At 34.1% G+C, this 27,650-nt stretch overlaps 1 protein-coding gene and 1 long non-coding RNA gene across 2 annotated transcripts in view; one reads left to right on the top strand and one right to left on the bottom strand.

Annotated features, from left to right (window-relative positions):
• Positions 1-27,650, top strand: part of LOC6578632 (terminal nucleotidyltransferase 5C) — a 68,974-nt gene that overhangs the window by 4,936 nt on the left and 36,388 nt on the right. The gene's annotated exons all lie outside the window — the stretch shown is intronic.
• LOC122757745 lies at positions 15,962-16,697 on the bottom strand. Its single transcript, XR_006357880.1, has 2 exons — positions 16,588-16,697; positions 15,962-16,519 (listed from the first exon to the last, which is right to left on the bottom strand). It is a non-coding gene; the product is annotated as an uncharacterized LOC122757745 (long non-coding RNA).

The following is a 27,650-nucleotide window of genomic DNA, read 5'->3' as shown; positions in this document are numbered from 1 at the left end:
TAAATATAGTTGATAAGGGCTGAGCTGATACAGTCTTGTCTGTCTGTCTGTCTGATTATCAATGATCGCAGCGATCTGGTAACTTGACTTGGATGCGAACTTGATATTTGAATTATAAATCCTTGCATAGTTAATCTGTTTAATATACAGAAATTTCATTTTAAAGCATGATTGAGCAATTTTAGAATGCTTGATATTTATTTAAATTTATTTGTACTAATTTTTGCTTATGCATCTGAATACTTATATATCTGTAGTTTTATAATATATACATAATATATAATTATCCTAGATTGTAGCTTACAGTATGCAAATTAGTTAACATTTCTGTTTAGATTAAGTTGCCAAAGAGGTAGCGGTATGCTAATCTGTAAATAAATTTTACAATTTCGAAAAAAAAATTATTTTTCAACATCTAGCTCTTTTTTTTGCTCTTATAAACTAGAGCCAATCAATCAGTTTCCTGTAGTTTATATTATTATTTTTATATTTATTCTTTTCATAACTTCTGTTTATTATATAAATGATACGAGATTGAGTTCCTAGAAACTTGATCTTTGCGATTTATTTGCATACACTTGCCATGCAAATTGGATTAAAATTGTAAAGCTGCAAGTGAAGTTACATAAGAACTTATTGCCTATGGTGGGGGATATAAGAATATATATACATATATAGGAGAGGCTCTAGCATGATGGACCCAGTTGAGCCTAAAGTTTAGCATAGTTGCTAGTCTAACAGTTTATTATAAATAGTTTTTCTAATTTCATCTTGATGTGAAACATTTAAGCTAGCCAGCTCTCTCATTCTCTATCACTCTCTCTCTCTCGCTTTGAATACTCTCCTTTGCTCTCTCACGTGAGCAGAGCTTTGCGCGCACAGTGGGGTTCGTGCTGTACAACACGTGGCAAATGCTGATCAACTGGCCAGCGGAAATGAACTGGCGTGAAAGATAAGATAAACTGGAAACAGACCTGTTGCCATCAAAACAAAAACACTTTGCTCGCTCTTCTCTCTCGCCCTCCATATACATATATACTAAAACTAAACAATATATGTATATAGACAGATATATATGTATATACATAAATATGTATGTATATAATGGGGAATTTTTCAAATAACTTTCAATATTCACGCTGTATTTGTTATCAGCAACAAAATAAATATATATTTAAAATTAAAAGGGAATAAAATACAAAAAATAATTAAAGTGAATAAAAAGAATAAAAAAAACCTACAAACATTAGGTAGGCTCTTACAAATATTGAAACTTTTGTTTCATTCTTGCTTACGTCAAGCAGCAAACGACTTTAATCGATAATAGTATATGCATATATACACAGATGTACTAACAAACATATACATGCATATGTACTATAAGTATATATATGTAGGTATACAAATATCTCATCAATATATAATATATAAAATTGATTTGTTTTAATGGAAGTTCTCGCTGAAGCCTGAATGAAGTCAGTTATGATTCGTTTGGCGCAAACAAGGCGCCGCTCTCTAATGTTTCACTAATTAAATTTAAACAAAAAACAGCTGCGATGTAGGACTTGAAAAACACTTGGGGATTTCTTAATTATAATGTACCAAATATATATATTTATACATTATATATATATTATTTATTATAGCAATATGAACTGGGGCAACGACGTGCCTTAAAGCTCATTTTTGAATTCTTCAGTGAATTATTTTCCTGGAACATTTTGGAATTTTATTATAATATTTTATAAATTATTCGAATTTTTCGATATACCCAGAAGTTTAAATTATCGAGAACGAATTTGTATCAAAGTGATAGAATTTTTATCGATTTATCGATTATTAAGACTCGACTGTATTTACAATTTTGTCTTATGATTTAAGTATTCTATATATGTTGTATGTATATACCAAACAAATATATCTAAAGATCTTTGATTATATTTTTGGGTTTTTTTCTTATCACTATGGTATCTTTCAGTCTATCACTTGCGCTTATCGCAACTCCTTGGAATTCCCATTCTTTTATATAATCAATGTGTTTCTAAATATATTATAGCTCTTGAGCAAATATCAGAATATTTATGACGTACTTTCCTCTGTTTTATTTTTTGTTGCTGTTTACGGCATTCCTGTTTACTTTTTCTTGTGCAGATTGTTTGCAAAATTATTTATTTACACGTGAATGCATGTGGAGTATATGTGTGCATAGGCTGGCCTATCGATATGTGTGATCGATAAGTCAGGCTTAGTTCATTCTTGCTATTGGTTTCAGACTCGGATAGCAGTTGAGATTGGTTTGCAACTCGGCTAAGAGCTAGCATATTTGTCTTACAGTTAATTTGGTTGGCCCTGGTGCAGGTATTTCAAAAGTCGAGCGGATCTTGGCTACAGCGTTAATTGTTTCACATTAATTTTTTTATTTTCTATTTTTTTTTTTTTTTGCGTCAGCCGCAGCTGTGTGTGAATTTTGAGCTGTGTTGCCCCCGCTTACTCAAGTAATTGCTTTCGCAAAAAGGCCAAAACAAAACAAAAGTTAACAACATGCGCATATAATCATTAATATTATTATTATTATGCCCATTAGATGCAGTTGAAATGTGGTATTAACGGTTTTATGAGGCAAAAGCTTCTGTCACTCTAAGCTCAACTTAATTTTATAGCTTCGGATCACAGCTGCCGATCCAGAGTATCTGCCAGTCATGTACACTCCCCCATTCAATGCACTCTCACTTGCTGCTTTCTTGTCTTTTATTTTTATATAATAAATTGCGTCGTTAAATTTGTTGCTGACTTGGCCAATAAATGGACATCAAGAAGTGCCAAGACAGCAGCAGCACAAGTGGAGTGAAGAAATTCGCATAATGAGCATAATAATAATGATAGTAATAATGATGATAATAATAATAATAATTATGATAATGGTAATGCGTATGATAACTTGTTATCACGTTTCGAAAGTTCTTTTTGCCTTATCACAAGTAGAAGGCATGCAAAAAACAAAAATTAAAAAAAAGTACCAAGACAAAATATTTAATCAAAATAATATTTACCTGCTTTAAATGTGTGCAAAAGTGAGTTCGTGGCTTAGAAAGTGCCACATGGGCTAAAATGTGCATTGTTTATGATTTGTTGTTCATTTAATGGAAATATTTACAATCGTTTCTTATTCAAAAGATTTGCTAAATGCCAGCTCATTGTCTACAGAGAGGTGTCAAAAATAAGAGTAGCAAGAGTATATTATTGGACAGGTGATTTGCCAGATAAGAACTATGGGGGGGAGAGGAGGCAGAAGGAGAAAGGCAAGAGAAAAAGGAACGACAAGACACCAACAGAAAAAGGAAAGTGAAGGGGTAATAAAAAAGAGAGAGAAAGGATTATAAGGAGGGTCGATAGAAAGAAGTGAGAGAGTGAGGCGAGGAAGAAAGAGAGAGATGAAGCAGAAAAGGGAACAAGAAATATCAGAAGGGAACGAGGGAAGAGAGAGGGAACGCACGGTCGATAGAAAGAAAAGAGAGATAGACACAGAGAGAGGGAGCATGTAGATCAAGAACTATCTAAAAAGAAGAATTATCGGGATTAAAAAAACGCTTTTTGTAAATACTTAACACTTCAAATAAAATGAAATGAAAAGTTTCCACAGTAAAATTTCTACACGTATTACATATAGAGACTCATGAAACTAATATACTTAACCGATAAAACTTAATTACACTTCACTGATAGCTGTTGGCTCACTGACTTACTTATTTACTTGCTTGTAATTCACCCCACTTACTTTATCAATGAACGCTTTCCATGCACTTCTTTGGTAGAACTTTCTGGTATTACCTACTGATATATAATGCTATCTATGTAATATATTTAAGGTCAATGTCCGAGTGCACTTTGTGTAATATCGTTTAGTTTTTAATATTCCGTAATAGCTAATAATCGGTGGTCCTCTATAATACTGGCCTTTGCATTGATATCCGATAAATTAAACTAAACTAGGCCCATGTATTAACTGATTTGCTATTTGGTTTGTCTTAAAGTATTCTTCTTATAATATACTTCCACTGCAATCTTATACAATTTTCGAATACGAGAATATTGAACTTCAAAAAAGTATGCACTAAAAATATGATAAGGTATTGCTTAAAGCAATCTTGAAATCTAGCCTAAAACTAGGCAGCACTTTTTACATTTTACACTAACTCGATTTGAAAGCTCTGCTTAAAAGCTTGTCAGCTGGCAAACTTTGAAGTCTGTTGAGAAGGCAGAGAGAGAGACGGAGAGAGAGAGAGAGAGAGAGAGAGCGAGAGTGACAGCAGAAAACAAAAACCCTAATTTGACCTTTGATCGAATTGCGCTAATTAGAAGCTTTTGTGTAAGACGAGACATGGCACATTACATTACCCAAACAATAAGAGACACAATTAGTGTCATTAGAAAAAGACCAAAGAGAGAGTGAGAGGGGAGACGCATATAGTGGGAGCAAAAGAGAAAGAGAGAGACAAAGACTGACCCGAGTTGTATATATGTATATGTATATGCCTTAAATTAAATAAAGATTAGAAAAGCAAATGAATGAAAGTCTAAATAAATATCATATATAAATATTTATATATATAAATGAATAAATATATGCTTATAATGATAATGATAAGCTGCAAAAAGAGATTGTGAAATGTTTGTGCTTTCACGATGATAAGAGAAACCTCTTACAGATTGTGTAGAATATTTGATTGACATACATATAAAATTTTAATTTTTTAATTTATAATTTTCATCTGTACTTCAACTTAATCAAAGCGTATGTATGTATTTATAGATTTAAATAACACTTGAAACTCTTTTTTCTTCTAAACACTTGACTCGCATATCACACATATATTATGCAAAAACAATTTATCATCGTCCATGCAAGATTGCATCATAATTTGTTTTATTGTTGTTGCTTTTCTAACTTCAACTTTAATTTATCACTCGGGTTTTTTTTTTTGTTCGAAGATAACTGTAGATTTTTTGGCACGTACTTCTTTTTGTCTTGTTCATGAGGTGTCAAGAAAAGTATATTGGTTTTGTGGAATTTTTGTCTGCATGAATATAAGAAAATATTCAAATAGACCTCAAGTTGGCTAAAATTTGGATTTAGCTATCGAGGTTTTTTTTTTTTTTAAATTTTAGTTGAACGCGCATAGTGTAGTCGCTAGAGCTTGATAGAACAAGTTTGTGTCTTATGTAATATGTAAATATAATTATGGAAATATTTTTGAAAAATTGTTTGAATTATTATTATTGCCTATGCAGATCTATCAAAATGTTACTGTCACAATGAGTTGTAATGCGATAGGTAGATATATTCGCACAAATGTAGTTCAAGTTTAATATGTTGTCAGAGAGTTTCAAGTTACAAAATGACAAAGTAATGTTATACGAGGTCTGCTTTATAAATATCTATAATTTTATAAAAGATAATATAATAAAAAAAAAAAAAAAAAAATTTTTACTATCGATATAAATTGTCTTTTTTGTTCTATATATTATTCTCTGTGCAATCGAATCCTTCTTCTCCTAAACTTCTGTTTAGCAAGTAAATCTAATCGAGAGCGTGTTATCAATTCTTATCGATATAATGTTATCGAGTAGCTTAAAGTGTTTCAGTTGGATGGCTTCATTGTTATCGATACTAGACATAGGCAATATTTTTCTTTGTTCAATCAACGCCTTAAATTACTTTTCATAGGGAGCTGCTACTATATCTATCTTTCTTTGAGTTGTAATGCTATCGATTAATTTAAAGTAAGAAATTAATAGGTAAAGGCCTTCAAAATCAATATATATTTCCTGATTTATTAAGCACCCGCAATCAACTCGAATTAAACATATAAATTATCGATTACTGGCGCTATCGATTGTTATACAACTCTTGGCAGCAGACGCATCTTAAGGATGTGAATGCTCACTTAAGCTACGAATTTAATCACATAGCGACAAATGTATGCAAGGTATGCTACAAGCAGTGTTGTTGTTGTTGTTGTTATGGTTGTTGTTGTTGTTATTGCTGTTGCTGCAGCTGACTGACGATGTTGTTTGTCTATGTTTGTGTTTTAACCAAAAGACAAACAGACGGACGGACAAACGAACAGAGAGACAGACAGGCAGAGAGTTGTTGTTGTTGCTGTAGTTGTTGTTGCTGTAGTTGTTGTTGCTGTAGTTGTTGTTACTGTAGTTCTTTGTTCAAAATGCTTGCAATGCATTCGTGTGTGCACCTTTCAAATTTTTTCGCCTAATCTGAGCTCTCGACTTGCAATCGTCGCGTCGTCGTCGTTGTTGTTGTTGTTGCAAGTAGTTGCTGCCGCTGCTGTTGCAAGTTTGCCACACAGAGCAGAGGCGAGAAGGCCGCAACAGTATTTCTCATTTATAGTTTTTTTTTATTATTATTATTGTTTAAAATATGTGTTTAGTTGTCATTAGTTTTGTTTATGCACAAATTTAAATATTTAATATATATAGACAATAATTATGCATAAACTTTCAAATTTGAGGCGACGAAAGAGGCGTTCCAATTGGTATTTAAGGAGACATTTAACATTTTATGCACCGCTGACGCTTTTAGCCAGCTTTGGCTGACATTTAAGCCAGACGGCCCAAACGAGCGTAGATCAGCAATCCATGGCTCAATGACACTAGCCGCAAGCTCCACTTGTATCGTATTAAATATACATAGCTTGCGGCCAAAGATCAGCATGAACAAAGAAGGCGGTGCTTCAAAGCAATAAACATGAGTAGACAGAGAAAGAGGAGAGAAAAACAGAAGAAGACAAGAGTAGCAGACGGCCAAGATGAAGAGAGATGCAAGAAAAGAGTAAAAAGTATAGCTTACAATATGATTGTGGTAAAGCCAATTCAGCTTAAGATGGAACATGAAAGCTGTAATCAAAATAAAGGAGCTGGGAAGCATGTTTAAGCCTGAAACGAGTTTTGGAGTAGCTTTAAGCAAATCGAATGAGGTACTATGGATTACATATAAAGTTTTGACAATCAAAGCCAATTTTATTGGATTAGAGTAAAAGCTTTAAGCCTTCAGACTTGATTGAAAAGCATGGAAGATCATTTAGGAGCTCTTGATAAATCAAAACAAAGCTTTAGCCAAACTAAATTCTTTGTTGAGATTGTCATGCTTAACATAAAGTTATAGAAAGCACATTATTAAGCTTTATTAAGCACAAATCAGGTTTAATTTAGCTCCTAAGAATTCAGAAGTTAAATGAAATTCAGTTCACTATATGCAAAGCAAGCATGCTGGTTTCTACAATTCAAAGCTCGATTTACCTCTTACCATAATTTACAAAAGCAGCTAACTGTAACTAAATGGCAACGCTTTAAAGTTAAATTTGATTTTAATTTTTATGTGAATCAAAGAACAGTAAAAGACTAAGCTCTGTTATGCTGAAAATGTAAAATGAAAAACTACAAAAAATTATTTAAATAAAGCTACTTAAAGCACTTAAGCCAACTTAAGCTTACTTAAAGTACATGAAAAAAAAACTGTAAGAAATGAAGCAAGCAAATTGGATTCTATAACAAAAAATGCAAAAACTTTCAAGTAGGTTTTCGCATATTTAGTAAATAATATAAATATTTATTGATATTATATCTAATAATAACTAACAACAAATAAAGTTTCTCAAAATATCTCAAAGCGTAATTGAATTGAAATTGAATTGAACATAATTCCCTTATACCTCAAGCGCATCTCTCAGCTGACAGCTCATCTTCTTCGTCTTCCTCTGCGTCTTCAGCTTCATCTTGAGCTTTAGCTTTAGCTTTAAGGCTACTGTCATTGCAGCTTCGTACAAGCGTAAGCAGTTTCGCCTTCGGCTCAAGTCCGGTTCATGTTAACTGACTTTGGCATTTATGAATTTCTGTAGTGCAGCTTATCTGCTCATTCTCAAGGGCTTCTGCCTTTCTTTTGCCTCACTTTTGATTAGTTTTACTTTTTGAGCAGACAAAGAGCAAAGGAGAGACACAGTGGGAGAGAGGGGGGAAATTTCATGGGCTGTGGTCGCTAGCTTATCAGTGCAAGGGGCTTATCAATACTTAAGTGCTGACAATTGGACTGCGTGGTTGCTGTTCTTGTTGCTAGACTTCATTCTTGTACTTGTTCAGTAGAGAGTACAGAAGGTATATTCGTTGTGTGTGGGCGGAAAATATGGAATACTACATTCCATTTATTGTTGAGCTTATAATTTGAAACTGGAAATGCCTAGTCTTGTTTAGTAAATCCTCTATATCAAACCAAGCTCTTCTTCAGATCCAGATATAAATAGTTTATATTTTTATTCAAATTTGCTTCTTTTCAACTATGAAGCAGTATTCTGCAGTCGGCTACGCCTCTTCCCACTCGTCTCCCTGTTTATGTCCATCTAATTGTAAAATATTTCTAGCTTTTTTTCATTTTTTGCTTGGGGCTTCTTTTCACTGATAGCGCTCCAAGTGTAATTTGTTAGCCGAAAATTTCCAAGAACTGTGTTCGCCCTCAGAAATAGATGCCAAAAAAAGTGCTGCCAAATTGCGCCAACCAGCTGATAAAATACACTATTATCTCTATTGTTGAAAAATATGTCGCATATTTCTAGCATTTTTACGGCTGTTTACATGTGCGCGTGAAAACAAGTTACTTCCGCTAATTATCAAATTTTTTCACCTAGTCGAGTTTTGAGTATTGCTTCTTATGTCTTCTCTCTATAAACAAAAATAATGATAATAAAAATAAAAAAAAAAAACAAAATCAAATAAAAAATCAAGCATTTAAAATTCGTAAAGGTTGAATCGAAATATATTTCAGCCATCATGTTAATAATACGTATGTGGGCTTATTGTCCAGCTAACTTGTTATTATATATATTTGTTGTACTCTGACTTGCAGAAATTATTTTTAGATACATATATAGACTCATACATGAAGAGTCGCACCAAATTCGTAAATACTATATTTAAAATTAATTGAAGCCAATTTCAAAACAATTAATGACACAGCAATTGATTGTATCCACGTAAAAGTTTTATGAACTGGGTTAGGCTGTACAGTTGCGATGCCAAATTATAGCCGTTATGTAGCTAAATTATAGCTATTAAGATAGGCCTTAACTGTAAACATAATGGTTAACTGATTGAATCGTATTTTATGTTAAGAATTATGAGAATCTTAAGAATTAATAGTATTTTTTGATAGGAATTATAAAAATGTTTAATACGTTTTTCAATGAAAAAACACCGTTGAAAAGTTTACAATAAAAATTTAGAAGGACAAAAATACAGCAGAAGGTAGACAAAAAAGTTTAAAGTAGTCTGAAATAGGACTCTAGGAACATAAGAAACTAGATGAAGCTATGAAAAGCTGGAAACAAGCTAGAAAAAAACAAAACAGGTAATAGAAAAAGCTATGAAAAAGAAGTTTGAGCCAGAAGTACTAGAAGTTGGAGTTAGAAACAATAACAAGAAGTTAAAGCTAGTTGCTTAAACTAGAAATGAAAGCTAGAAATCTGAACTAAATGTTAAAGCTACATCTTTAAGCTAAAATATAGAGCTAGAAGTGATAGCTAAACCTATGAACTAGAAGTTAAAGCTAGTTATTTGAGCTAGAAGTTAAACATACAAATGAATTATTATATATGAAATAGGTAGAGAAAAAAAAAAACAGAAGAAAATCCTATTTTGTATAATTAGATAAGTTTGAGGAAACTCTAAGAGTCCTCTTAAGAGCCCTGATCAGGCATGCATAGAGTTTGTTTTGCTAGAACTCATTCGAAATAAATAGACAATAACAAATTAAATGTAGTTAAGACTGTGTTTAATTGTTTAAGCGTCATCATTATTATTATTATTGTTGCTATATTGTTGTTGCTTGATGAGTACGCTTAAAGACCTGCTGGCTATATAGCCTCCATATAAAAAAACAGTTTCAATTGACAGCTACACATGTCGACTTGTCAGTTTAGATATTTATTTAATCTTTTTTTTTTTTATCTATTTATACGAGTTCATTGAGTTGTTAAGAAGAGTATATTAGTTTTATGTGAATGTATGAAGATATATGAATTGAGCGATATTGATAATATGTTGATAAGCTGATTAAAGTCTAGAAAGATATGGCATAGAAAATCTAGAACTTTAAAGATCATATCTGAAAATATTGCAGTTGATTTTTGACATACTTTATAGACAGATAATCTACCTAGATTTTTAATATGTGTATATCAAGAGTTGGTTGATCTATATAGAAGAGATAATATGTATTATGCAGTCGGTCATGCCCTGCGACTGTAATTCTTACTCGTTTAGTTTTCTTAAATAATTATCAATTCTCGAATTCTCCAACTCAATTTGATCGAATCGTTTTATAAGTGCGCCATAATTCTAATTGTTTTGACGTGGCTTTAAGTATAATTCAGGGTATTTCTAACTAACTGAGTCACATCTATCTAACTATCTGCCTCCTCCTCTCTCCCTCTCTCTATCTCCCTTTGGCGCATCACGTGCTCCAATCGTAACTTCAATTAACATTGAAATCAAACTTCAACAAAACTATTAATCAAAAAGTTTTATTTATGCTTTGTATGAAATTTTTGTTTTGTTTTGTTTTGGTTTTTTTGAGCGCCACATAGAATGCGGATGTTGTTTCGAGCATCTATTGTAGATAGTTTGCATGTGTGTGTCAGTGTATATAGTTAGTCATGTGTGTACATATGTACAGCTATCTAGGTAGGTATATCTGTGGCATCCACTTATGAATGGCTCCAAATATACTCCAAAAATCATTTGCCTTGTTCCGCTATTGTATTTTGTTTCTCTCATTGAAAAAAAAAACTCCACAACAAAAGATAACTAAAAAATAAAAACGGATTTTTTTTTTTTTTTTTTTAGTGATTTTTCAGTTACGCTTGCGTATTAAGCGCCGCTAATTCTTTTATTATTGCGACTGAAGCGTTAAAAAAGAGCTGCAAAAAAAAAACAGAAAAAGACTGAATTAAATATAAAAGAGTTGGAAGAGTTCGGAAGACTGCCTTCGGCAAGGTCGTTCTACACACTCACATACACACACACATTTGCTATCTTATGGTATTTTTATATATACTGCAATAACTGTCAGCATTATTTGCAGTAATACTCTAGGCCAGAGGATCTTATTTGCTAGATCATGTTGTATGTTTGGGGTGGTTGGAGGTATAAATGGTATATATCGTATATGAGGTATAGACAATACATAGTTAATATGGAGTACATAGAAATAGATAGGGTACATTTTGCATATCTGGTATATAATTATAAGCATATACATATATATATGGTATAATAAAATATTATTTGATTATAGAGATGAGAATATTACAAAACTCAGGAAAAGGTTTAATATCAGATCAGTCTTGATATTTTTATAAAAATCGAAAGTATAGAGCTAAAGAATTAAAATATGGCATTTTGACAAACCAGAGGATTACGTTAAAAAGTTATTCATGCTCCATTAAGTATATCAACAACTTTGATATGTTGGATGTCAGAGTATAGGCTACTCGTCTGAAATTCCTTGACAATCTTTGTTTGTTTACGTTAAGTTGGGTCATTTCTTGGAACTTGTCAACGTCTGCTCGACAATTAACACAAATCTTGAGCAGTTATATTTATCTATATATACTTATATTTACCATATAAATCTAAATACATAAGTATATATACGTATATATGTCTTTAATTGTGCTTTGTTATTAATTATTTTCATTCCTTTGGCTCTTCAAATAAAAAAAAAAACTTGCCATATTATTTATACATAGTTTCATCAAGTCTCTTTTATAGAGGTATTTGGGCTAGGGTTACAAAAGCACCAAGAAATACCACGCAAAATGAGGGACAAAGAGAAATATAGATATATAAAGTGGTAAAGAGTAAGACAGGTAGAAGACGCCTTATAGCAAATATTTTCATGTTTTTGTTTAGTATTCGTAGGTAATTAAGGTTTACTTGATTATGGGTATTTCCAAGTTAAGTGCCTGGCTTTTAGGTATTTCAGGCTTCTAATTGGCTTTTATAATGCTTTTGTTTGTCTTTTCGAAAGGTAAATATTAAAAACAAAGATATGGATAAGACAAAATAAACTAATTTGAATCAAATGGAAAAGCCATAATAAAGGAGGTCTATGGGAAAGAATGAAATAATGTACATAGAATAAGAATATGAGAGAATAAGAGTGAAAAGAGAGAGATGGAGAAAGAAAAGGTAGAACTTATAGAAAACTATAAGAAATAAATCAACATAGATCAATTATAGCATACATAAAACTGTTCTAAATTAAATATAATATTGAATGCAATTATCGCTCTTTAATGTCTTTCCAAACGTTTGTCGGTTAAGCAAAACTCTTAATTTTGATCTGCAATTTAATCTAGAGTGGTTCAGAGTGAGAGCTTGGGCGGCTAATGGAAGCACATAAAGATAAGACTCTCTGATATATCGGCACTTTCATCGGCTAAAGCTTTCGCTGTCGAGCAAGATCTTTACTACTCTGAGCTAAAGATATCAAATTTACATATATATGTATATGCACACAATATCTGAATAACTTAATCAGTAATTATAATTACTTAGTCTGAAATTTAGATATATGTAGATACACATACATACATATATATATAATATACATAAATTTGTTTATCTTGAATTCCCTTGATCTGAATTCACATTACGCTTGAGTGTGCTTTATTATTGATTACAGTTTTCGAATGTATTCATATTCATAATGAATGATTATATTATTTATAAGCTGATTAAAGTTACCTGCATATATAGATCTATTTATGTAGATACGGCCAGCTATGCAGGCAAAAAACTTAAAACGCCAATTGCAAGAAATGAAAGGCAAAGCCACAGCCACAGCCACAGCAGTCGCAGCCGCAGCCGCAGCCGCAGTCAGAGCCACAGTCAAGACACTTGTAGGTTTGGTCGTATAAAAAAGCTTATAAAAAATAACAAGATGCGGATATGCTTGACTAGTGAATACCCTGAATTTATTTTGAACATATTTCGGCATTCCTTTTAAATATATTTATTTTTGTTGTACACTAACTGTAAGTTATATTCTATTCTATATTTGTTACTTAAATTTTAATCCTGGATTTATGCCCAAACTCTCCAAAATGAACCTTTAATAAAAAAACATATTTTACATTTAAAATTATTAAAGGCAATACATTTTCTATTTTAAAATATGTATAAATTTTTAATTTTTTAATTTTAAAATAATAACAATTAAAAAATTTATTTAAAAACTAGTTTTAAATACGTTAATTAAAAAAAAAATATTAAAAAAAAAAATTATATTAAAAATAAACAGTTTTTAATTTTTTATTTTAAACAATGTGAAATTATAATACATTTATTCAAAAACTATTTTTTTTTTTAATAAAAAACATTTTTCAAAACTAAAAAAAAATATACTTAAAACTTTAGTTAAAAAAAAATTTAACCTAGTAGATCAAATTCCGAATCCCAATATGTACTCTATGAGTTCAACCACACGTCCTCCTGTGGCTGTTACCTGCATTACAGCAAAACCAATATACATTTTTTTGTTTTGTTTCAAAAACCAATTTTCATTTCGTTTCGTTGTATAAAAAAGATACATCAAAATGAAACAACAACAACGGCAGTACAATCCAATAACCAAATGGCTTCAATGTCAATCCAAATAAAAATAAGAAAAAAAAAAAGAACAAAAGAAAAAGAAGAAAAAAATAAAATAAAATACAAATAAAAGATACAACGGAGCTTTGATTTATCTGTAACGTTCGTTAAAAAAGTGGACAAGAGAAACAAATACAAAATTTTTACTCAATCCGCTCGGTTCGGTTAATTGTTTCGCTTTGGCTTATAATATGTATATATAAAAAAAATATATATATTTATAAATGTCTTTTTTTCGGTTATTTTGTAATCGCTTTACGCTTAACTGGATGGTTAGAGCGTTTGTTATGTCGAGTTTTTATATCAATGTGGAATTCTCCTTTTTTTTCAAAAGATTTCTGACTCTCAGATCCGGTTGGAAAGGATGTTGGTTGTAAGCTCTTTGTTTGTTACTGGGCCAGACGATATTTTGTATAAAAAAAAATAGAATATACATATATATATGTATATTATTCTTATATAATTTATTTGGCTTCAAACTTGAACCGCACCCAATAGCGCAACCCAAATTCTTGACAGGTATCTAAGCGTACACTGTGCAATTATTGAAGCTAGTTTTATTATAATATATAAATTGTGAATATGTAAATGAAATTGAATAAGTTTGCCATAGATACACAAGAGTTACTTAGAACTATCTATATCATCTACATGTACGAATGGGTTATATGACATCTCTAATAATATAAACACTTGTTGTACCATCGATTTTTGAATTTTTGAATTCTTCATTAGTTCCACAAAGTTTGTTTGATTTTATATGGATAAACTAATAATATATTACTCAAATTCAGTTCTTCTTTACTAACTTTATTATATAAAATTGAATAGCCCCATTGATAGCCTAAAATTGTTCAAGTCAGAACCTAATTGATCTTTCATTCCTGCCCTTTTTATATGTTCTTTTCTTTTACTTCATTTCTTACCATTTCTTTGTCATATATTATGTAACAGTTGTAATTTCTTGCAGTGTAGTGGCACTTGTAATTTGTTCAGGTGCTCACTGAAGGATTACAGTTGCCTCAAATTGTATTCGATTGGATTGGGTTTTAGGTTGAATTGGATTGGTCTGGGCCAGCAGCAACTGCCTGCAGCAGCAGCAGCAGCAGCAGCAGCAGCCGTAACAGCATCTTGGCAAGTCCAAGTTTTGAGTTCGTTGTCTGGCAAGTTGCAGCAGCAGTAGCAGCGCAGCAGCGGCGACTGCACTCAGCTTGTAAACTGGAAAGATCGGTTTCAGGTTTCAAGGACTTTTGGTGGACATTCACTTTTTTGAGACAGCAGCAGCCGCAGCAGCAACAGCAGCCGCAGCAGCTATGACTGCTGCATAGAACCACTAGCAAAGCTGACTGACGACTAGTTCAGCTACCTCACTCACTCACTCGTACACACTCACGCCCGCACGCTCGCTCACTCGCACGCACGCTCATTGACTGACTGACTGACTGGCACACTGAGCTGCATTTTATGCCATTCGAATCGCTTGCTTTTATTATTTTTGTGGACCACGAGCGCAGCGCATGGGCAACTCCTACTAGCCTACCCTACGCTCAAACAAACCATTGGCTCCTCCTCCCTCCCTCTCCTGCTCTGACTCTTCTGCTCTGCCTCTGCTGCTCTCCCTCTCTCCGTCTCGCTTGCACTCGCCCTTGCGATTCAACAGGTTTCATACAACAGAATTTGCAGCAGGTTAACTGGATTATAATTGAGAAAGTGCAGCTGAGCTTACAGAAGATTTCCATAAAATTACCATAAATCGTCCATTGATTCCAATTCGAATTCCAATTTCAGTTCTCATAGGCTGTGCTCTTCAATGCGCGTGTTTTTGTTTTCGTATTCGTATTCGTTTTCGTTTCATTTGAAAGTCATACTCAAAAGCTTTGCTGTTGGTGGTGGTGGCTGTTGCTGAAAAGCAACGGTACATTGTCTGTGTATTTGCTTTTGGCTGCTGTTTTTGTTTTTGTTGCCGTATTTCTTTTCGTTCATTTGCAAACGATTTGCTTATTGCATTGAGAAGTCGCAGCCGCAGTCTCCGTCGCCGTCGCAACCGCAGCCGTTGCTAGCGTCACATACTTGTCTCATGACACCGTGGGGAAGTATAATACGGGTATAGGCTATGATCGACCTAAGAAAGAGCAGAGAGATTAATTGAGTGAAATATTGAAAGCGACTAATGAATTACGTAATATAATTTAGAATTATGTTTTAATTTTTTTTAATTTTTATTATTTATTATATTAAGAACTGTATTAATTTAATGGGTAACTAGAATTACATTCTATATTATTATAACTTATTGTCTTCTTCATTATTTTTATTATGTTCTTGGGCAAATTTTAAACATCTTATTCTACAGGGTATTTACGGCTTAGTTCACTTTTTACTCAACTTTCAGACATTCTTGCTTCATATATTGTCACAGTTGTTGTTGTTGTTGTTGGATAGTCATTGCAGTCATTACACAATAAATTTATAATACGAGTTTGTCAGTTTGTCGTCTCCTTCTCTCCCAAGTAATCGAAAAGGTTTGGTATGCCAGCCAGAAACCAATTGCTGCGCATCATCAACATCATCATCATCTTCATTATCATTATCGTTATTGTCATTATCAGTTGTTCTAATGCTCTTTGGGAACTTGTTTAGTCTCGCGTTTTGTGTTTCATTTCATTTCGTTTCGTTTCGTTGCGTATTTTTGTTGCCTACCATAGCGTTTCGTCTCTTCTCATTTCGTTTCGTTTAGTTTGGTTTGCTTTTGTTTTATTTTCAACCAAGGTGCAAACTTGATTCGCATTTGGCGTCGCATCTGCAATTTTGACATTTCGAGTCAACCTTGAAATCAAATGCGAGCTGCTTGTGAGCTGCTCTGCCTACCTTTTCACAAGCACATCAGCCAGTGCCTACCCCCCTGCGCTGCCCACCGCTGTTAAGACTCTTTGTCAACTCTCGATAACAGCCGCTGACGCGCGCTTGGTTTCTTTGGCTGTGTGCTGTGTGTGTGTGTGTGGGGCTCATAAAATTGAACGGTTTACGAGGTGATTGCCATGCAACAATATGGTTTGATTGGATGCAGATGCTGATGCTGTTTCTGTTGCGGTTCTGCCTCTGCTCGAGTTGACCGCAACTGGCGTCAAATAGTTTGCCTTAAAGGTCATTTGACCGACTGACTCTGCTCTTTGGCTTTGACATTGTACCACACATACACACACATACACACACATACACACACATACACACACGTATACACCATGCACTCACTCACTCAGTTATGGTCTCTTTCAATGACGTCCTCTCTTAGACTCACTCTCTCTCTCTCTCAATGCACCTCACACTATTTGAGCGCAATAACTGCGCAGTTCTTGTGCTAAGCTTTCACTCGAAAAAAAAAGAGGAATGAAACTTAGCGGCTATTGCTATTGCATTCGCACTCAAGGCTTGCGCATTGGCAAAGGTCAACAAAGGACTCGCGCATGACAGCACGCGCACTCGCTCTCTACCACGCGCGCTCGCTCACTCGCTCACTCACACACTCTCCCTCTCTCCCTTGCACAAAGATTTTTATGAATGAAATGCAGGCAAGCGTACAGCGGGCGCGCTTTTTGCGGGTTCCACCCTCGTGCAGCGAGCAAACCTACGACAATTGTGTGTGTGTGTGCTTTTATTACTTTACTGTTATTGGTGTTGGTGTTGTTGCTGTTGTTGGTGTTGTTGTTGTTGTTGCTTTTTTCGGTGAATGAATGACGCAGTTTGCGGCATGTTGGAAGCTTCGCGACTCATTCACAATGACGTCAGCATGCGTAATTTTTCACTGTACCAGATTTTGCGTGGGCGTCAACCGACAAAACAAACCACCCGAACACCACCCACTGTCACCCGGCTGCACAGTATATGTGCAAACGGTAATCGCTGATTTCTAATCCTTAGCATTTATTGCGTTTGCTCTTTGCGATTAGATAACTTCGCTTTTTGATGTTTGTATACCTTTCCCTCGCCATGGCAACTGCCTTATGGCGACTATCCACCTACACCTATTGCCCTGTCATCTACTACTCCCTCTTTCTCTCGTTTTTTCTCTCCTTCTCTATTCTGCCTTACTCCATCTCACCCACTCATAAGTTAAGCTAGTTTCGCTTAAATTGCGCTTAATTGAATGTCATGTTTCCGGTGGTGTTGCTGTCGCCATTGAGTCGCCACGCCCCAAAACGCCTTTAGCAGGCGCCAGCTGTCGCCACATGTCGTACATGCCACACGCCGCATGCTACATGCGATATGCAGCTCATACTACCAATGCTTCAATTTGTTGCCCACCAGCCCCATCTTCCCATACGGCCGGATTGTGAACCCGTAAACCGCAAGTGCGATTCTCCAGCTGTGGCCTCATCCATCGAGGCTCACGAGAGTTGGGCGTGGGCGCCTGTCGGCTGTCCAATGGCTTTTACTCCTTTGTTGTTGTTGTTGTTGTGGCTTTTCTTTCTATTCTTTTCATTGGAGCCACGACTGGAGCTTGTTGCTGCTGGCTCATTGATTTTTCATTACGGCAAGCATCATTGGAGCTTTGCCACGCTGACGAACTGGCGTCAACGATGTCAGCGTCAACAATACGTCGATGAGTGAGTGAGTGCTCCAGCGCCTTAAGCTCCCTCAGCGCCTTGACGACTCCTTGAGGATGTGTCCGTGTGACTTTGAGTGAGTGCCAAAGCGCCCCCAAGGCATTGTAAATGCTGTTACGCGCACTAGTTCCATGGCCAAACAGAAGGGATTTGTCCTTAAACTAACGGAACTTAATATATACATATCTATATCAGTTTTATTCTCTATATCTAACTGTTTCAATATGGCATTCATATGGGAATCGTATTAAATCTACTGAGCAAAATAAGAATAAGCTTCATTTGCCCTTCATAAAGGTTACAATGAGTCAGTTGTGGAACTTGGGGAATAATTTGTAGTTTAATTTGATTTAGTTCAAACTCCTTCGAACTGCCTCATCTGTATGGAGCTAAATTAATGCTAAATGAACTGTGCTCAACTGGTTCCAATTTATAAGTTAGTTAAGGGAACCTATTGAACCTATTCCTTAATATTAAGGAATGGTAACCTAATCTTAATGCCAAATCAAATCAACTTTTGTTCTTCCTTATAGCTTCTACTTTTCCAAACGGTTTCGAATGGAATCGAACCAAATGAATCCATTTTTATTTTAGATATTGTTAGACTCAAACTTTTTCTCTTCAAAGAAATATTTTTTGGAATTTGTAAAGTTTACTAAAATTTTTAATTTTTTCTTTACTATCAAAAACCCAGTAGCTTTTGTAACATCTAATGGGACTAAGACTCAACTAATGAACTTTTTTTTCTTAATACTTGATCACGTTTTTCAGGCAATCACATGATTTTGTTTAGCGACCTTTAGGAACCAGTCTATATATGGATAGAAAATCAGGTTTACTTTAACTACCTGTGCATAAAATTAGTCAACGAGATGATAATTTTTTTGGGAATATTTTAGCTTTAATACAATATATGCAAATCATATTATTTCTTTTAATTTTTTTTGTATTTTTCGGTCCCTACGTATTACAATGTAAGCTAATTTGAATATGTTTGTGATTAGCTGGAAAGAGCTAAGACTTTTTTTATTGAAGCTTAAAATGTTTACCATAAATTACATAATATAATTTATGTTGCGAGCTGAAATGAACTAACTGTGCATAAAATTTGAAATTTACATTGAGTGGAAATTGATTGAAGATTTATTGGTAATTTATATTATATATTATAGGCAGATGTTATTTGTATAAGGTTGATCAATTTTTGGTGTGAAACCTTGTTGATAAGACGCAAAGGTTTGAATTGAATATATGTATCTTAAGTGACTTATAGGCCTAGTTATGTCTTACAAGATGGAAAAGCTGGCGGTAATATTTTGAGGCTTATAAGCCTAGAAGTATTACAGTGAATTGGAATTGATATGGGAATCAACATGATTTTTGTAAATTTTGTAGTATTTATATAAATATTTGGTATTTATTATTTGTTTCTCTAAGCTCTCGAAGAGTATACTACAATTCGTTGTAAGCCTTTACCGGTTTGCTTGGCATACTTTTCTTTTTAGTCTTTTCTCTTCGTTTTTCGCATTTCGTTTTTCCAATTTTCTTTCTTTCATTTTTTTTTTTGCTGTTGGCGCATTTGGCGCAATGACGCTATGCAGGCGGGGTTCTACGCAAGCGTTTTGTCTATTTTTAGATGCCAATTTGTAAATAGACTGGCAATAAGGAGGACCCTCAATCAAGTTAAGTCAAGTGTGTGTGTGTGTGTGTGTGTGTGTGTGTAAGTGAGTGAAAGAGTGTTGGTTGTGTGTGCTTCAAGCTGATAAACATTAAATGCTTATCAACAAATTTTTGCCAACACTTTTTTGCACACACACACAGACAGCGAGTGAGAGAGAGAGAGGGAGGAAGAGAGACAGAGACGGAGACAGAGACAGTCGCCCACGCAAAAATACAGACACAGGAAATTGATGCCGTGATTCGTGGCTCTGACGTAGTGTTTGTTTATATAAGCACATGTGTATATGTATACCCTGTAATCAACAGTTTGTTGGACTTCAGAAAGAGAGAGAAACAAGAGTGAGAGAGAGAGAGAGAGACAGGGATAGAGGGAGAAAAAATAACTGTCCATATGTTAGAGCTGACTAAAGGAACTGCTGGTTCGAAAGAGTTAAATCATGGAAATTTTGATGTGGGCGCTATGTGAGATACATAGAAATTATATTTAACCTATGTAAGCTAGATATGTAGACATATATAAATCTATATATATTTCTTAGTATTTACATATATAGTATTTTTGGTGAAACACGAATGCTCAACTTTTTAGTGTTCAGTCTTGAAATATATTGTAAAATGTGAAACTTTTTCAGTACTAAGGGTGTTGATGTATTATAGGGTATCTATGAATGAAAAGCATAATCATATTTGATATACGATATATAATTTTAGAGTAAAAGCTTTTAGGTAGCGTTATATCTATATAAACCTAGTATTCTAGTAATCTTAGTAACCTTAATAAGGCTATATAGAATCTAATATATTATAGGGCATTTATTAGCCACAAATTTTTGATGATCTCTCAATGTTTTCATATTGTAAGAGAAAAGGTCTAACGTATAAAAGTGTTGACAATAGAAAACCTAATTAATATTCATGTCATATAGGGTATTTGCAAGTCGAGCTCATTCTCAGCTCTGCTATATTTTGGTGTTTCTCTTGAGTTGTCTTTCAGTAACGCCTTTTGACGCCAGCAAAGCGACAGGACATCAATTTCACGGTCATTTGTTTAGGGAGCTCGTTGGAAACGGGGCGATCGGGTGTGGATGGGGGTACGGGTACGTTTGGGGGCTTGGGGCTTTGCTATCTTATATGGCATAATTTACCGTTTTTTACCCATTTATTTTTTATAGCTTCTGTTGTTGTTGCTGCTGTTGTTGTTGTTGTTGTTGATGTGTATTTTGTTGAGTTGTGTTCACGCTTCGCCAAGTTTTCAAATGCGCCACAAAATGTTGAAGGCAACTTTCAATTTTATGTCGAGCCTCAAAAAATACAAAAACAAGAAAAAAAACGGCAGCAAATAATTGTTGTGCGTATGTGTGCGAGTATGTGTGTGTATTGTATCTATATATATGTGTGTGTGTGTATGTATGTGTATTATCAAATTGGTTCATGGCAATTCTTGTGCGTTGTTGTGGCAGCCACAAGCACGAGCTCGTTAACGCCGCCTAACGGAGGCTGTATGCCACGGAGGCGTTGCGCCAAGTGTTAGGACACAATTCAAACGATGCCAAATGCTGCAGCAGCAGCAGCAACTGCAGCAACGGCAGCTGCAACCAGTTCCATTCTAATGCGCCTGCAAAGTGAGCGTTTGCCATAGATGCCGAAACAAGAGCTACACTGGGCGAAATATTTGGGTAGCCTCGAAAGATGGGAAAGTAGATAGCTGTAGTGAACACAACTAATGTGCTCGTACTGTTATACCAAAACGCTGTAATACTGCAATACTTTTATAATGTTAAAAGGCTATACTGTTATACTAGTTGCAGTTATATTGTTATAATGGACTGTTATACATTATGTGATATGATATTGTATGTGTTATATATTATTTTAACAAACTGTTCTACTGTCATACTGTTGTACTTTACACTGTCATAATGTTATGCTTGGTATATACATCTACATTCGTATACTGTATACTTTCTTACTGTTATACGCTATATTTTTAATTCTATACTGTAAAATTGTTATAAATACTCCTGTGCACTTATTTTACATATTGTAAAACTGTTATACTTTGTGCATTTTATTTTACCGTAAAAATTGTCTACTCTTCTCATTTGATGCTGTTATTCTGGAATACTGTGATTGTTATATACTAATATACTGCTCTATTATTACTACTATACTAGCCTACAAGCTTACTGTTATACTGTTATACCATTCTATATGCAGGTATACAAAGCACAGGAGATGTAAACGTGTGTTTCGAGGAAGTTTTGAATGAGATATTCGCATAGAGATGATTATAAATAACTTTACTTCTGTTATAATGTAAGGCAGTCTGAAATTTATCTTTTTCATCAGCTCTGGCAATATATCTTTCCGTATCAGTAACGGTATCTGCATGCATAGTTGAATCTGTATGTAAATATAAAAGGAAGCCAACAAAGACATTCTTTAGGGCTTTTCGCGAGGGTATATTTAAATTCTTGAAGTGTAGCACAGTTGCACATGGTATATACATATACATATATAAATATATTCTATATGCACATATATATATATATGCTTGCCTTTAAGTATGTTTATAAGTCGAGAGCAGGCAGGCAGCTTTGTCGCTGCCCTTGGAGTCGTTTCTTGACGATGTTGCTGCCACAGAATTAAGGTCGTTGTTGCCTGTTGTTGTTGCCTGTTCTTGTTGTTATTGTTGTTGTTGTTGCACGTTTGGCTGGCCTTTCGTTCTTTTTAGTCGTAAATTCGTCTCGTTTTTAGGGGGCAACGTGTCTGGAATTCAGGATGCGCATCTAAAGCACGAGCAGCAACGCCCCCAAACGCAACAACAACAACAACAATTCACATTGCGTATACGTAATGTGTATGGAGCCCCAGTTGCTGTTGGCTCTTGGCTGTTGTCGCTGCCTCGCAGTTGACTTTCACTTTTTATATATATATATATATACATATATATATATGTTTTTTGAATTGAAATTCTTGCATAAAGCCAATGTAATTAACGTGTCTTACATAAGGCCAGCCAAAAGCCTGCGAAGATAAAAAACGTATATATAAAAGAAATAAAGAGTGGAGAGCGGCCGCAGCTGCTGCTTAGCCTGGTCTGTCTAGCTCAATTCTTTGGCCAAATCCTCAAAAAGCTCTTTCAGACACACAAACACGAGCACACACACACACACACACACACACACAGAGAGGCATGTTAGTTACACTCCCTTTTGGCTAGGTTTGCTATGTAACTTGAGGCATTTCAGCAATTCACTTTGCATTCAGTCAACAATAAACGACATTCTTCTAACTTGTTGGCAATTGCAGCCATAACAACAACAACAACAGCTGGCAGCCAACACCCAGCTTAACACACACACACGCACACTTACTCGTACTCACACACACACACATTCAAGAATTAGTTTTTGTCTTTAGTTGCTGCCTTTTAGAAGTCTTGCAGCAAATGAGCTGTAACCAAGAAGCCAGCCAAAGATACACAAACAGACACACACACACACACACACTACTGCTGTGCAGTCAATAACTAAACCAGTCTTGAAAGGTGTCTTTGTTGTTAACCTGGCATAGGCCGAACAACAGTTCAAACCAAGAGCAGCTCTTGTCGCTTTTGCGAGCCAGCAAACCAATCGACCACAACCACTAAGCCAAGTTAACAACAACTTAAGAGTAAACAAGCACAAGCCAGGCTCAAGCACGACTAGCAGATACCCTGTAATGCAGTTAAAGTGTTACTTAAGCGAAATAAAATGCTAAGTAAAGCTGTTGAGCTTTCAATGAAATCATAAGCTGTATATATAAAATAGCTACACTTGCAGATACCCTGTAATTAGAGCATAATGCAAGTAATGGCTTTGCATATTGTCTTTCTTGAACTGTATCCATATACATATATAAAGTCATATACGATTTTCATTATTCTTATACATTTCAATATACCCTATAAAAGTTAATTTTGCCTATATACCCTATTATTTGTGCAGCCTATATTGCTTATTAATATCACTAATAACTGATATTGGCTTATACATAATGTATTTTCAAATTTAGGTGCGGTGCTGAAACCCTAATTGATAGATACCCTGTAACTTGTGCAGTTTATTTAAAAATATATACACACTGAAACAAATTGACATATATGATAATTGCTCATTTGTACTATAGAAAGAAATATATTTATATTAGACTCTACAGAGCCAACTTAATGATGCCCCATAATTTATGTACAGTTTATATCTTAAATATTTCTAATTTACTATAAAAACAAAGTTACCACCTATAACTTTTGGTTGCATATAAAAAAAAAAAATTTTATAAATTTTTCTACAGCTGAGAGTAGTGCCTCCTTATACCCTGTAATTTATTAACTTGTCTTAGTTTGGGTGTCTCTTAATAAAGTAAAACTTCAGCAATTGAACTATAAATTCAGAGTAAATAGAGTCTATTTAATAGACTATATGAGTTATGCCCAAAAGATACCCTGTAATTTTTGGCACTCTAACATTAATTTTATTGTAAGAATGTAAATATCTAAATGGCATTTTCACTTAGCTTAACAGCTTTGTCAACTTTGTGTGCTATCGATAACAGACGATAACATTATATATTTCGATATTTTTATATATTTTATTATATCATAAGCAGTTGACCTTTAAATATATAATAGCAGATATACCAGAGTGAACTTTGGATAATATCGATATTATTTAAATATGACTTATCGATAGTCACCTGATTATAATGCTATCAATATAATTCTTGAACAGCAACTTAAGGAATAAGTAGAGCTGTTTACTTGACCCAAATGCATTCAGCAGGATAACCATCGATAACTTTGCCTATCGGCTATGATTATCAACATACACACATAGTTATCGATCAACTCCTGGCTACCCATCCGTCTTAATCTTAACAGGGTATTTAACTAAAACATTTTGGCCAACAAGTTCTACAAACTACAACGACGACGACAACGACAATTTCTGCTGCTGCTCTGCTGACGCTCGCCGCTGGCAGCGACATCGACAGCGACAGCGACGTCGACGTCTTTGTCAACGCAGTGAAGCGTGCGGCTATCGAGATGCTGACGTCGCTGCTGCTGCTGCGGTTGCTATAGTTGTTGTTGTTGTTGTTGTTTAGCTTTTTGGCTTGACTTGGGCTTGGACTTGGCTCTCGCTGATCAGCGAGCGGCGCAGCGCAGCGAAGTAGGCGTGGCAGGGCGACTATAGAAAAATAAAAAAAATAAAAAATTGATACAATTTATAAATGACTTTGCTTTGTATTTAGCAAAAGAAAAAAAAGTTGTTCTGCTGCTGCGACTGCGGCTGTTTTTTTTATTTCTTTATGTATTTATTTTAGTTTATTTGAGTTTATTTTATTTCGATTTGATTTTTTCTTCTTCTTCATATTAATTTTTATTTGCAATTTGGGTTTGTTGGTATTCCATAGTCAGATTTCAGATGCATAAAATAGCAATTTAAACGTTTCTTGTTGTGTGTGCGACTGACTGTGACTTGTTGTCTCTCAAGTGTGTGTGTGTGTGTGTGTGTGAGTGTGTATTGTGTGTGTGCGTTTTTGAAAATCGAAAGCAAGGTCTTTTTATTCTGCGCAAAACTCGCAGACAACAAACTCGAGACAAGAAAAAAAGACTGGCAAAAGTTGTTGTTGTTGTTGTTGTTGCTGTAGCTAGACTATTCTTTAAGCTCCAGTTTTTAGTTTAGAACGTAATTTATATATATACACATATATATAGTTTATATATATAGTTAAACAATTTTAGTTAACGCCCCAAGTCACATGCAGAAATATGTTGAAAAGGAATTTGTTTTTGTGTTAAACGACTTAAGGCATTAGAGTATATTGAAACTATATATAAATACATATACATATACATATTTCGTTTGCTTATTCTATTGTTAAACCATATATAGATATATATATATAGACATACATATATATAATTACCTTTCTATTTGCATTTATTTTCTATCTCTGGGTTACGTGTCGCGTTTGAATGCAACGCGCCCTAATTGCAATTAGCCAAACAACAATTATAGCAAATGTAACGACACACACACACACGCGCTCAGCTGTTTGTTGTTGTCAAGGGTAATGGGCCATACGAAGGAACAAAAAAAGAACTTCGATAAGCAGCAGCTACTTCTAAATATAACTAAAAGAAGTCGAACACAACATGTGCACAATTTTGCAGTTGGGCATCAACGACGGCTTAATACGCGTTCAAGATACTTCAGTTAAGCAAAGTGACTAACAATAATTATAAACTGCATATCTATTTATTACTATCTATTACTATTTTACATAGAGTTCACACTTTATATAATACATATATCTTTTATCCTGAATTCAAACCTTATCAGATTTTCTTGTTGAGAAAATAATTGAACACAATAGCCCTTATCGTTCGTGAGAAAATTGGTTATCAAAAAGGCCTTTTGTTTTCTTTATCACTGTATATACGCATATCAAATTTCTTTTGGGTATTATGCAGATATAGATAAATAGCTACACTTGAACTCACAAATACTCCCTTTATCACTGTGTGAGCGAGCATAATGAGCCCTGTTTGCTTGTGGCTACTGTTGCTATCAGTAGCCCAGCAACAGTTGCTATATATATATACATTTAAATTTATCAATATATATATTTATATAACAGAAAACTTAAAACACTTGAGGGAGAGAGAGAGAGAGAGAGAGAGAGGAGGACTAGAGAGTCTGAAAGTTCAGCGCACTTTTCTTGAAATTTAAGCATATAATTCCCATTTAACTAGAATCTGTCATTTACGGATCCAGTTTGAGTATTAAGCAACCTTTTAGTCAAGCCCTTTTTTATTGATTTTCAGCATTCCTCATTTCACATAACCATTTTACACTTGACAATCAAACAATATCGATAAGAATGTCTAGGTAAACAATAAGAACAACTCGGAAAACCTTTTAAGCAATGATAGTACAACGATTTATATATGTGTACAGAACTTAAAAGTTGGTATCACAATTGAAACGTAATTAAAACTGAGGGGGAGTTACATGGGCCTTGGAAGCCAAGTATAGAATATGTAAATCCAACTTTATCTTAGGTTTTCTATATAAATATACCAATGCTCATTAAACCATCCTTACTTTAAGTACTATAGACAAATCCTAACTAAGCTTCAAAGTATTTTATATTAATATACAAAATGTTTTCAATTATTTCCCTTAAAGTTTTCTCTTTATCTTTAAACCCAACCATTTAAATGTTCTTCAATTGGTGTTCCTATGAAGCCTATCAGAAATCATCTCATGTACTATTGTTCAATCAATCGAATCAGGTATCAAAATTGGCTGCACACAATAATTGTGTTTTGTCTCTTAGCCAAGTTATATAGAATACAATAAGTATAGATAAATTTTGTATGTATATATATATAAATATATATATGTATTTGCTTGTTTTCATTGCCATTGACTTTGACTTTTTGATTTTAGACATTCTACAAGTCTACAATCTAGCTATATGTCTATGTGTGATTGTGAATACTATATGTGTATATGGCTTTAATTATATTAAATGAGTAGGTAGATAAATTGGATGCATTAATTAGTCAATGTCACCAAAAAATATTTATATATGTAT

This window comes from Drosophila mojavensis, unplaced genomic scaffold, assembly GCF_018153725.1.
Source record: "Drosophila mojavensis isolate 15081-1352.22 unplaced genomic scaffold, ASM1815372v1 contig_80, whole genome shotgun sequence".
NCBI classification, from domain to species: Eukaryota; Metazoa; Arthropoda; class Insecta; order Diptera; family Drosophilidae; genus Drosophila; species Drosophila mojavensis.
The sequence above is the reverse complement of the archived record's forward strand: the minus strand, read 5'-3'. Positions and strand labels throughout refer to the sequence as shown.